This window comes from Sinocyclocheilus grahami, unplaced genomic scaffold (genome assembly GCF_001515645.1).
Source record: "Sinocyclocheilus grahami isolate Dianchi unplaced genomic scaffold, SAMN03320097.WGS_v1.1 scaffold74.1, whole genome shotgun sequence".
Classification (NCBI taxonomy): domain Eukaryota; kingdom Metazoa; phylum Chordata; class Actinopteri; order Cypriniformes; family Cyprinidae; genus Sinocyclocheilus; species Sinocyclocheilus grahami.
In genome coordinates, this window is record NW_015505253.1 from 153,229 (window position 1) to 167,812 (window position 14,584).

Below are 14,584 nucleotides of genomic sequence, written 5' to 3' on the forward strand. Positions count from 1 at the left end.
TTGTGAAATATTTTTACTATTTAAAATAACTGCTTTCTATTTGAATATATATTAAAAAAATTCAAAGCTGAATTTTCAGCATCATTACTCCAGTCTTCAGTGTCACATCCTTCAAAAATCATTCTAATATGCTGATTTGCTGCTCAAGAAACCTTTTTTAATTACTATTATTAATATTTAAAACAGTTGAGTACATTTTTTCAGGATTTTTTGATGAATAGAAAAATCCAAAGATCAGCATCTGTCTGAAATAAGAAGCTTTTATAACATTATACACCATAACATTCAAAAACTTGGAGTCAGTAGAATTGTTTTTTTTGGGAAATAAATTATAGAAATGAATACTTTTATTTAGTAAGGATGCTTTAAATTGATCAAAAGATGATAAAAAGACATTTATAATGTTACAAAATATTTCTATTTCAGATTGCCTAAATGCGGTTCTTCTGAACTTTCTATTCATCAAAAAACCTGAAAAAATTATACTCCGCTGTTTTCAACATCATAATATTAATAAATGTTTTTTGAGCAGCAAATCAGAATATCAGAATGATTTCTGAAGGATCGTGTGACTGGAGTAATGATGCTAAAAATGTAGCTTTAAAATCACAATAAATTACATTTTAAAATATATTCAAATAGAAATTAGTTATTTGAAATAGCCTAGTAAAATATTTCAAAAATGCACTGTTTTGCTGTACTTTGGATCAAGTAAATGCAGGCTTGGTGAACAGAAGAGACTTCTTTAAAAAACATTAAACATCTTACTGTTCAAAAACTTTTGACTGTATAGGCAACTTTAATTGTTCTCTAATTTCTAGCTTTTAATTGACTTAGAAATCAGATAACTGCTGGACAATGATTTGTTTATATACTATGAACATTTTTTTATCACATAAGGCAGAATAGTTTATATACTGTAATACATGCAATGTCAATTAGCACTGCATTGGTCATATACTGTATTTATAACCTGGAGATAACTTGACAAACACAAATAAACACCATATATTGTCGCAATCGTATGTTTAATGTCTTCATGTTTTCAAACGTTTCTGTTTTCTGTGAAAACAACTGTTTTCATACAGCGATAGCTGGACGCTTTTGTCCATATTAGGAATTTCCTCGTACGACTTTCTGCGCGAGAGCACCCTCCGGCTTCGAGTATGAATGAAACACACACTGCACGGAGTGTTTAGCGCTCCGCGATGTTCATCTCGCCTTATTCTGGTTCAGAATAAGACATAAGATCATGCACAGACTATCCTGTCTCTTTGAATTTAAATCTATATTTATTAAATCTACACACCGGCTCTTGAAAACCTCTATGCGAACACACTTGCCCGAAAAAGTGCAGGGGATGAATTTACGTGATATTAAAAGTGTGTGTGTGTGTGTGGGAGGGGGCACATGGGGAGGGGGGGCACATCCCCCGCCCCTGCCAAAGCTGTATATATTTTATTTAATTTGATCAAAAAAATCCTTCAAAAACTGTAATACTGTGAAATATTTCAATTCAAAATAGATGTTTTATATTATAAAATGTCATTTTATTCCATGCGCCATTACTCCAGTCTTCAGTGTGACATGATCCTGCAGAAATCATTCTAATATGCTGATTTGCTGCTCAAGAAACATTTCTAACTATTATCAATTTTAAAACGGCTGTACTGCTTAAAATTTTTGTGGAAATCACTTTTTTTTTTTTTTCAGGATTCTTTGATGAACAAAGTTCAAAAGAATTTTGAACATTTCATTGAATATACTCTAAATCTTATGTAAAATTATAAATGTCTTTACGGTTTGATACATTTCATACATCCTTATGAATGTATATAAAAAAACACCTTACTAACCCCAAACTTTTAAACTGTAGTGTATATTTTAATAATTACGAAAATTTCTTGTTAGCTACTTTATAGCTTTCTTTTTTGTGCAATTTAAATTCAAATGCACAGCAAAACATGCTCCATTTATTTATTAAGATGTTTTATTATGCTATTACCATGTTTAACAGGAAAATACAGGAAATATAAATTGTACTATCATTTGTTGAATGACATCTTTGATAAGTGACAAGGTATGTATGGCAACTAGCAAAGTTGAGAAGAGTAAAGAAGTACACCAAAATGAGTGGTTTCCCATCACAGTATGGTGTGTGTGTGTGGGTTTTAGAAACATACACAGAACCCTGAGTTTGGTCTGGGCGGTCAGGCTTTGTTGTAGGAGTTGCAGCGGCAGGTGGCCAGATTGTCGCTGGGCTGGAGGATGAGATGCAGCTCTCGTGACACACCACGCTGTGAATACACATGCTTCGATGTAGTCTGCACAACTTTATTGTTCTGTAGTTCCCACAAAGACATGGAGGATTATTTTATGGAAGCTACTGCAACAAAACATATTTGTAACTGCCATGAAAAACTTTCATATCACTACACACCTTCAACCAGACCAGCTGACCTGTGGGATTCCCAACTCTGGAGAAACAGACCAAACGAAGAGTTGTACCAGAGTGTAAGAAGATGTTCGGTGGAGGAGCATCTAACCACACCTTCAGAGGAGGATCTAAGAAAAAACGAATGGGATAAGAGGAACAGGCATCAACTGAACTCATATTCAAATATCAGTACATCGCGGAGACATTTGCAAACAAACACATTATTACATTTGCATTTATTTTAGACAATTAATAAATGCACCATTAATAAAATTACAACGGGTTAAAGGTATACATTTTTCTCAACATACACTATCGTTCAAAAGTTTAGGATCGGTAAGATTTGCTAAATATTTTTGAAAGAAATCTCTCACGCTCACCAAGTTTGCATTTATTCAATTAAAAATACAATAAAAACAGTAATATTGTGAAATATTATTACAATAAAAAAAAAACGTTTTCTTTTTTAATATATTTAAAAACGTAATTTATTCCTGTGACGCAAAGCTGAATTTTCAGCATCATTACTCGAGTCTTCAGTGTCACATGATTCTTCAGAAATTATTCTAATATGCTGATTTGCTGCACAAGAAACATTTCTTATTATAATCAATGTTCAAAACAGTCGTGCTGCTTAATTTTTTTGTGAAAACTGTAATATATTTTTGTTTCAGGATCCTACGATGAATAGAAAGTTAAAAAAAGCATAATTTATTTGAAATAGAAATATTTTGTGATATCTTAAATGTCTTTATTGTCACTTTTACACAAATCTAATGCATCCATGTTGAAAATGTCTTTTAAAAAAAAGAAGTTTCTGTGAATCAAACCTATGACCTTAGTAGTTAAGCAACTACTTGTTGCTTAACTTGATTTATCAGGGATCATTTTACCTAAATGTTAGCTAAAAATGCTAGCGGTCACTCACAGTAAACATTGAGCTCTTCAGAACGAACCCTAGAGAAGCGGGTGCCTTTGTTGAACGCCTCACAAGTCAGAAAAAGACTGTTGTCCTCATGAGACACTTTATGCGTCAGGTTAGACATTGTCATCATCCCACCATTATCCCCCTGCAACACAAATATTTAATATGAGAACTTTCTCTTTTATTGAGCATAATATATGGTCTATGAAAAGGGCTATTATAAGGAATGTAACTGCACAATAATGGAAACATTAAATCATACTACCGTCATTTGCATCAAATGTTTAATCAGAGTTACTGCAGTTCATGTGATTTGATGATTAAATGCAAGGAAAATCATTTTGAAAAAAGCTTTGGCATCCATTGTGGCTCTTATAATCTCACTAAATGCATGAACATATTTCAGTGAGGCAAATTTAGCAAAGCCACGATTTTGAAATGTTTTTAAGAGTTGAATACATAGATTAGACATTAGTGACAGAAAATGACTATAAAAACCATCTTATTTCTACATGTTCTTCTGGGGAAAGTAGTGAAAAGGAGCCTTACCTTGATCATTTTCATTATTTTAATTGCCAAAGTTTTTAATTCTGCTCATTTGCTAAGCTAATTGACACCTGCTTAGAGGGTTGACCCTGGCTTCATGGTTAATTACGGCCAAACTAATACAAAAAAAAAAGTATCATAAAAAGCTCTGAGAGAAAACAGAAAAAAAATAATAATTAACACCACCATCTAAATGTAAAATCAGATGTAATACACCTCCAAATGAACAAGGAGGGTTCTGTGAAGCGCCGAGCAGCCTCGGGTCGGCTTTTATTCACTTATGTTTCATTCAAATCAACCTCTGGAGAGGAAGAGCGGGAGATAAAAAAAAAGAGAGAGATTCTAAAAGCCCCTGATCTCACAGAATATTGTTTAGTAACTAATAGAATCTAAAGTAAAAGCAGAGTCTTGATGGAGACTTTGAATCACTCTCGGGTCAAGGCTCGCTGGCTTTATTTCGCACAATAATTGAGAATTATTCCTTTAATCAGGCGCTACACCTCACGAAGCTTTTCGCTGGCAGTGGAATGGCTTATGAGAGTGTTAAGATGGTAGTTTATATTGTTGATGGACCTATCAAAAGCAAGACATAGAAACAAATAAAAAATGACAAAAAAGTGTCAAATAAAAAGTAAAAAAATGCTTCAAAGCAACTACAAGGCTGAACAAGTATGATGGGTGATGTTCTTTATCATAAAGGCACACTGACACCTTCATTATTTAGTGTGAAGGATTCTGGACTAATAATAAAAGATTGTAAAGATCTTATTTTCTCCAGCAATCAATTCAAGGCAAACCAAAACTATGCAAAAAATACAATAAAAAAATAAGCCACTTCCATTTGGGCCACTTTGAACATTAAACATAGTAAAAATGTATTATATATACATATTAAATAATTAAGATTAGTTTTAAAAATCATTTATAATTTAATATTTTTTAAAAAGAAAAACTACTTAAAATGAGCAAGCATTTACTCAAAAAGACAGTAAAACAGTAATACTGTAAAATAGTATCACTATAATTACAGTAACATGTTGTTACTGTTTTTTATTTTAATATATTTTACAATGTAATTCCTGTGATGGCAAAGCTGAATTGTTAGCATCCATTACTCTCTTCAGTGCCACATGATCTTTCAGAAATCATTCTTACATATATGCTGTTTTGGCTCTCAAGAAACATTTCCTGTATTATTAACACTGTGCTGCTTAATATTTTTGTGGAAACAGTGATTCATTTAAAAAAATATATTCTTTATATTTATTTACATTTATTTGACATTTATTATTCATTTACACACACACACACACACACACACACACACACACACACACGTCTAAAATGTAAAATGTCCAAGCACATTTTACCAATTCCAAACCACATCAATCTTAATAACTGCTATTCATTTTGTATTTAATCATTTATAAGTGATATATAATTGTCCATGAAGGTTGGAAGTGAAAAACTCGGTATTCAGTAAATATCAATATTCAGGTGTGCAGAATTATTAGGCACGTTTGCTTTTACAGATAAAATGAGCCAAAAAAGTGTTTTAACTCAGACTGAAAAGTAAAAAATTATTAAATCCCCATGTGAAATATTCAAAACTAATTCAATACAGAAATTGCAAAGTTAAGACATGACCATTGGACAGCAAAATGCTCATTGGGTCAGCGGGGTCAGAAAAAAACAGGTGGAGAAGAATGTTAACTGCAAAAGATTTAAGAATTCATGTGAAGAATTAGGTGTAAAACCATCAGAAACCATTTAGTCTCCAGTGCCACCATTTTCCAGAACGGCAACCTACCTGGAGTCTCCAGAATTATAAGGTTTCAGGTTCTCAGAGACTTGGCTTGTGTAAAAAATCTTTAAAAAATTACCCTCACTTAAAAAGAATAACATGCTGAAGTGTTGTGAAATACATGAAGACTAATTTTTATAGGCTTTATGGATAGATAAGTTGAGAGTGACTCTTGAAGGACCAGCACCACATCCTCTTGTACCACTTTTTGAAGAATTTCAAAAAGTGTGTGTATGTGATCACTAACAACTCTTAAAAAATATAACCATAATTTATTTTAGTGTTAACAATTATTTTAATTCTTTATCATTTTATTTCATATTAGCCACCACTACTTATCAAATAAAGGACTATTCAAAACTGAAGATGGCTTTTCACACAATTTAAAGGAGATCCTATATTAAGTTTTATTTATCAGTCAGCCATTAAAAACAGAAGCTATGGAAGAGTATGTTAGAGTACTATGTGGAAGAGTTTCCGCACCCTCAATATTGACTCTAAAGTTAGGTTGAATACCTCAGAGATGGTAACATCCGTTCTGTTGAGCTCCGTGAACCCGAGCCACCAGCGGATGTGGACTGGAGGATTACTAGAAGAAGTGTAACAGAGCAGATTGATCTCCTGTCGCTCTATGGCTTCAAATGTACCCAGCAACTTTACCTTGGCTGGCTCAACTGTGAATACCACGACACAAAGAGAAGATAGATAAATGGACAGTCAGCAGATCTTTCCAGCAAATTGTTTAAACACGCTAGTCATGCCACAAAGGATTTGAGGCCATTAAGATATGTTCTCATGATCCTCTCACAGTACTGAAATAATGATCTAGTTGCTCAATGAAATTGTGAATGAAGTGTCTAGAGAGATCTCCTAATAATACCCAACTGGAATCAGTATTTGCACGCACTAAGATATATTCTCAATAAGCCGTATGTGGCAATGAACGTAGATTTGAGATAAGAAAGGGTTGTTTGACATTGGAATTTGTTGTGACAAGACCGCCATGAACCATCCTCTGTTAATGAAAGATTACAGAAACTCCAAGTAGCAGCAAGTATTGACCTGATTTACTTGTCAGCCATGATACAGCCATGTGTAATTGGCTTATGGTAAGTGACAGTGTGTCATGAAAGATCAAGCTTTTGTTTTAAGGCTATTTTAAAAACTACTAGCAACAAGAGGCTTGTGGCCTTCTTAGAAGTTTGATGGGTTTTTGAGCAGAAGATTTTTAAGATTATTAGCTATAATGTGTTCTGGACTACTCACAAAGGATGGTGAGAGTGTGAGTGAGGGACATTGGTGAACGAGACACTTGGTTAACGCTCTCGCACCGCAGCACAGCATGATTGTCCTCTGGTTTCACCTCCATTTTCAACACACTACTGGACCGACGTGACACAACGTCCTCTTCCCAGCTTGTGGACAGGACTTCTCCATTCTGAAAAAGAGAAAAGTGATGACACAGATAGACAGATGGTGAGACAAACTAATGGATGGAATGACAGACAGACAGACAGACAGATAGATAGATAGATAGATAGATAGATAGATAGATAGATAGATAGATAGATAGATAGATAGATAGATAGATAGATAGATAGATAGACAGACATGGTCAGACAGACAGACAGACAGACAGATAGATAGATAGATAGATAGATAGATAGATAGATAGATAGATATAAATGTTACAGATTAAAGATTAAAGTAATGACACAAAGACAGATGATAGATGAATGAATGGATGGATAGACAGACATAAACATAGACATAAGGATAGACACAGACAGACAAACAGATAGACAGACAGACAGAGGATAGACTTGGTTAGACAGACAGACAGACAGAGGATAGACATGGTTAGACAGACAGACAGACAGACAGACAGACAGACAGACAGATAGATAGATAGATAGATAGATAGATAGATAGATAGATAGATAGATAGATAGATAGATAGATAGATAGATAGATAGATAGATGCAAACTTTACTTCGAGAAAAATACATTTGTGTCTGAGTTCAGTCATCCAGTCAACACTGTTGCAGACACTAACATTTGCATTATCTGAAAATTATTAGAGATGTCAGGACTGACACATTTTATCAAAGTAAACTGAGAGTCTCCGCTGTGAGTCTGTCTGCGGGACACTACATGAATTGAAAAGCAGATTCGGTAGCCTAGACTTCACTTGCAAATGATTTAAAGCTTGACATCTTCTCTCTGTCTCTAAACACAGATGTTTAATAAAGTTCTTGGTTGCAGCTTTCAGCATACACTCTTAAAAATAAAGGTGCTTCACGATGCCATAGAAGAACCTTTTTGTCTAAACGGTTCCATAAAGAACCTTTAACATCTGAAGAACCTTTCTGTTTCATAAAAGGTTATTCTTCAGATTACTAAAAGGTAAGAAAGAGATGGTTCTTTAAAGAACCTTTGACTGAATGGTTCTTTGTGGAACCAAAAATGGTTCTTCTATGGCATCGCTGTGAAGAACCTTTTGAAGCACCTTTATTTTTAAGAGTATACCCCTAGGCTTGCTGAGTTTAGTCATTCACTCACACGCACACTCACACCCCCCACACCCCCTATAGTTATCATAGTTTCTTAATGTCCTATTTAAGAGAACAATTTACACAAGGGCAGTCCACTTAACATTACTCGAGAGCCACTCTCAGAGTGTCTTTAAGAAATGTTGAATGGCCTTTATAAAAAGCACTGCTTTTGTTCATTCTGTGCTCTCAGCATAGTTTTTTTGTGAACACATGCACGCTGTTATCTTGAGTTAGTCCTCCGACACAGTCTCAGCAGAATTTTCAGTGGCACTGAAGCTTTGCATCACATTTATTAAGCTGTTTGAGATGCCAATGCTTCATAATTTCTGAGGTTGATAAAATTTAAAGAATATAACAACCACTGGTGCACCTGTCAGATTCCACCTAGCTTCAAATTACTTTAGCAACCTACGTTCCACTGTGACCTTACTTTGGCATTACATTCATGGTAATTGGCCTGCAAAGCATTTTGGTAAACAGCTCTCACATGGTTGAATGATGCAGCCCATCATTTTTCATCTAACAGCTACTGTACCTGCTTAACATAACATTTGGACCAATTTATAGTGGCACGTTCCATGAATGCAGTACACTTTGGTGTCCCGTGACTTTTTAGAGGCACAAGTTCCATGTTTTTTGGTTTGTGAACTATCACATATGCTAGATAAACTATAAAATTATCTTAATATCCCCTACCCCAAAAGTAATGATTTTCGGCTTATCCCACCTTGGAGGTCTTAAACAAAAAAAAATAGAATTAATTAATGTGTTCAATGCATTCGTCAACTTTTTACAATAAGTTTCCATTTGTTTCCATTAGTTAACTATATTACTTAACATTAACTATCAATGAAAAATAATTCTAAAGCATTTATTAATCTTAGTTAATTTGAATTTCAACATTTACCAATACATTCTTAAAATCAAAAGTTGTATCTTTAGTATTACTTAATGGACCTGATTTAACAAGAACTAACAAAGAACAGTTATATTTGTATTAAATGTTAGCAAAAATCAATAAATAATTCAAAAAATTGGTAACACTTTATTTTAAGGTCTCTTAACTAGTTGCTTATTAGCATGCGTATTACTAGAATATTAGCCATTTATTAGTAGTAATTAAGCACATATTAATGCCTTATTCTACATGACCTTATTCTGAATCCCTAATCCAACCCAATACCTAAACTTAACAACTACCTTACTAACTATTAATACAGATAGATAGATAGATAGATAGATAGATAGATAGATAGATAGATAGATAGATAGATAGATAGATAGATAGATAGATAGATGCAAACTTTACTTCGAGAAAAATACATTTGTGTCTGAGTTCAGTCATCCAGTCAACACTGTTGCAGACACTAACATTTGCATTATCTGAAAATTATTAGAGATGTCAGGACTGACACATTTTATCAAAGTAAACTGAGAGTCTCCGCTGTGAGTCTGTCTGCGGGACACTACATGAATTGAAAAGCAGATTCGGTAGCCTAGACTTCACTTGCAAATGATTTAAAGCTTGACATCTTCTCTCTGTCTCTAAACACAGATGTTTAATAAAGTTCTTGGTTGCAGCTTTCAGCATACACTCTTAAAAATAAAGGTGCTTCACGATGCCATAGAAGAACCTTTTTGTCTAAACGGTTCCATAAAGAACCTTTAACATCTGAAGAACCTTTCTGTTTCATAAAAGGTTATTCTTCAGATTACTAAAAGGTAAGAAAGAGATGGTTCTTTAAAGAACCTTTGACTGAATGGTTCTTTGTGGAACCAAAAATGGTTCTTCTATGGCATCGCTGTGAAGAACCTTTTGAAGCACCTTTATTTTTAAGAGTATACCCCTAGGCTTGCTGAGTTTAGTCATTCACTCACACGCACACTCACACCCCCCACACCCCCTATAGTTATCATAGTTTCTTAATGTCCTATTTAAGAGAACAATTTACACAAGGGCAGTCCACTTAACATTACTCGAGAGCCACTCTCAGAGTGTCTTTAAGAAATGTTGAATGGCCTTTATAAAAAGCACTGCTTTTGTTCATTCTGTGCTCTCAGCATAGTTTTTTTGTGAACACATGCACGCTGTTATCTTGAGTTAGTCCTCCGACACAGTCTCAGCAGAATTTTCAGTGGCACTGAAGCTTTGCATCACATTTATTAAGCTGTTTGAGATGCCAATGCTTCATAATTTCTGAGGTTGATAAAATTTAAAGAATATAACAACCACTGGTGCACCTGTCAGATTCCACCTAGCTTCAAATTACTTTAGCAACCTACGTTCCACTGTGACCTTACTTTGGCATTACATTCATGGTAATTGGCCTGCAAAGCATTTTGGTAAACAGCTCTCACATGGTTGAATGATGCAGCCCATCATTTTTCATCTAACAGCTACTGTACCTGCTTAACATAACATTTGGACCAATTTATAGTGGCACGTTCCATGAATGCAGTACACTTTGGTGTCCCGTGACTTTTTAGAGGCACAAGTTCCATGTTTTTTGGTTTGTGAACTATCACATATGCTAGATAAACTATAAAATTATCTTAATATCCCCTACCCCAAAAGTAATGATTTTCGGCTTATCCCACCTTGGAGGTCTTAAACAAAAAAAAATAGAATTAATTAATGTGTTCAATGCATTCGTCAACTTTTTACAATAAGTTTCCATTTGTTTCCATTAGTTAACTATATTACTTAACATTAACTATCAATGAAAAATAATTCTAAAGCATTTATTAATCTTAGTTAATTTGAATTTCAACATTTACCAATACATTCTTAAAATCAAAAGTTGTATCTTTAGTATTACTTAATGGACCTGATTTAACAAGAACTAACAAAGAACAGTTATATTTGTATTAAATGTTAGCAAAAATCAATAAATAATTCAAAAAATTGGTAACACTTTATTTTAAGGTCTCTTAACTAGTTGCTTATTAGCATGCGTATTACTAGAATATTAGCCATTTATTAGTAGTAATTAAGCACATATTAATGCCTTATTCTACATGACCTTATTCTGAATCCCTAATCCAACCCAATACCTAAACTTAACAACTACCTTACTAACTATTAATAAGCAGCAAATTAGGAATTTATTGAGGGAAAAGTCGTAGTTAATAGTGAATAAGTGTTCCCTATTCTAAAGTGTTACCAAAAAATGTACTGCTAATAGTTAGTTAATAGTTAATGCATTAACTCATGGGACCTTTTTGTAAAGTTTTATTAATCAAACAGATTATTTTTTTTTAAATTTGTGACAGATAAAAGTTGAATCAATAAATATAAACTAAAAAAATCAAGGTCTTTTTTGTATCGTCCAAGTAAAGGAAGAGGCTAAGTAATTATTCCGGAAAAGGGCAACCGAGGATGAATTTCTCTCACCTTAGTCCAATGCAGAGTGGCTAGTGGGTTGCCCCCATACGACATGCACACCAACCTGAGAAAGGAGCCAGCTTTGACCTCTTCATTTTCTAATCCCATGATCACTGGAGCCTGTTGGGGAACTGAACGAAGTGAATGAAGGGTTAACACATCAATAGACAGAAGTTTGAATCATTCGTATTGTCTTGTCATGTTAGAGCCAGTCATGAAAGATGAAGTGGAGGAAGAAGAAGAAAGAGAAAGGTAGAAAAACGACCACAAGTTTGAGCATCACAGCGTCAGGAAGAGCACGACTCTATTTTAGTCCCGTACAACATTATTAAATCGAGGACATTTAACACCAGTGCAGCGGGAAGACATCGCTTGTCCCTTTGATGAAACCATTAAGTATAAAGAACGACCCACACACTGGCACCAGTCCATAAACCAAAATAACAGATGTTTAAACCGTAATAAGGCAATGTGGAACATGAATAAATTACAGTGGGGCTCCTGAATAATACATTTGCCATAAAATAAATTATGGGGATGGGCCGCTCTTTGTTATTGCCCCAATCAGTTTGGAAGCGGGCGCGATGGACGGATGAGAGTCTGCCATGACAAAGTGCTGTCTTGCTCACAATCTGCTGCAGATGAAAATGGACAGTGGAAAGTTGGATTTGATGGGCCAGGCGTGCTGAGTAAGACAGCGTTGCTGGCCATCGGTTCTGCTACATTAGCACTTATTGCACTGGCTGGGCGGTAATGGAACCATGAGCTGGGGTGAGGGAAGGGGGGGCAGTGTTTTAAAGCATAAATTTAGTGAGCAGAAAAAAATGTGATTGGCGTTTCGGTGGAAGCTTATGCCTGTGAAATGCATCATATCACATGGAATTTAAAACGTGCATTAGGCTGCATAGGTTTTCAAAGCTCACCTCGATGTTGCCACAATTACCCACAAACCCACTGAGCTCATAACTTTACTCCATTTTCCAGTCTGGAGCACTGCCAGCGTACACTTAACTGTACCTGGCCTCCAAGATTTGATTGGTCAGCAATACCTTATTCAAGAGCGCAGCAAAAGTGGAATGCAGAAGATTTAAAAAAATAAACTTCACATGGATTTCAGGATTCGCCGATAGACTTAACATTTACGAGGCTGCAAAATTTGGGACAGTCTATGTAATTATGACGCATGTGAAGTTAAAAACAAAATTTTAAATAAAGAAAACGTGGTTTTACAGTACATCACTACTGAAATAGGATACTACTACAGAAGACACTACAATTGAAGGGATCAATTCCATTGTCATTTCACACATCATTCCAACTGGTATGAACTTTTTTCTTTTGTATGACACAAAAGAAGACGTTACGCAGAATGTCCAGGCTGCTCATTGAGGAAAGTACTATATGGAAATATAAGCCATAACTCTCATAAAATCTTTCCCCTCTGCTGTAGCTCTCAAATCTTACAATGATATATATACACACATGTATATACTGTATATACTTATAATATATATATATATACATATATATACATGTATATATCAGGCGCGTTTTACCAAGAAGGCAAGGGAGGCAGTGAGAAAAAATAGTCATAGTACAATAATAAAACAACACAAATATTACAAAATATTACATAAAAACCGTATAAATCACTCGTTTTTCTAAAGTAAAACTGTCCAACAGTGACACCAGCAGGTAAAGTAACAATAGGAGTCCGGGACTTTCTTGCCTCCCCTGAGCCCACTGAGTTTTAACAGACCCCCTAAAACATGCCGTGAGTTTGGAGTAATTGAAAATGAATGGGGGAAATGTCACGTGAGAGGAGAAAATGCCTCCATCGTGATATGATTGGATATGACTGGTTATGATTGGTTCATGCGATAAATTCTGCTTCTTGTGTCTGAATGAACAATAATGGGAAGACTAACAAAAAAGTAAACAAATCACACACTTATATATCACCACTTTGTCAAGTCAAAATCAAACATCAATAGCCTGAAAAAAAATGATCTGTGGTTTTTTTTTAGTGAGCAATCAACGTGTTGAAATTAAAGATACATCTCCACGTCAGTGACCTTACCGAGCTCGGATGACTGATGACCCGAAAATAAGTTTATTATTAAAAAGAACAGCTGAACATAAGTTCATAAATAAAATATACTGTATAAATATTTAAATAAAATACATTGTTTACAATATAAGACACAATATATTTCGGTAACACTTTAGAATAATGGTCCGTTCTTAACAAGTAACTATGCAGGAAGTAATAGGTAGTACTACATTAACACTTAACTTAATACTATTAACTAATAGAGAAGCAAGATTAACTAAGCAGTAAGTAGTAGCAAATTTAGGACCAAGGTAGTTCCTTATTAGATATTTGATAATTACTAAAAATATACAGTGGGTACGGAAAGTATTCAGACCCCCTTACATTTTTCACTCTTTGTTATATTGCAGCCATTTGCTAAAATCATTTAAGTTAATTTTCTTTCCTCATTAATGTACACACAGCACCCCATATTGACAGAAAAACACAGAATTGTTGACATTTTTGCAGATTTATTAAAAAAGAAAAACTGAAATATCACATGGTCCTAAGTATTCAGACCCTTTGCTGTGACACTCATATATTTAACGCAGGTGCTGTCCATTTGATTGAATTAGTTCACAATTATGAGCTCTAGTTTGTGTCAGTTCAGTATGTCTCCTACTCCAAAAGACTTATACCTTTAGTGACAGTAGGCTGGGGAGGACTTTTTTTAAATATAAATAATGATGTTCTCTTGACAAAAAAAATTCACATCCTTAATGAAGGCATCGACTGCATTTATATTGTGTTAAGCACAAAACCGCATATTCCAGATTATAGTGTCACTAGTGCCTCACACAAATGTATGTGTCAGATATAAAATGTTAAATAACTTAT

At 34.4% G+C, this 14,584-nt stretch overlaps 1 pseudogene; it reads right to left on the reverse strand.

Annotated features, from left to right (window-relative positions):
* Window positions 1-14,584, reverse strand: part of LOC107585763 (nephrin-like) — a 105,248-nt pseudogene that overhangs the window by 46,593 nt on the left and 44,071 nt on the right.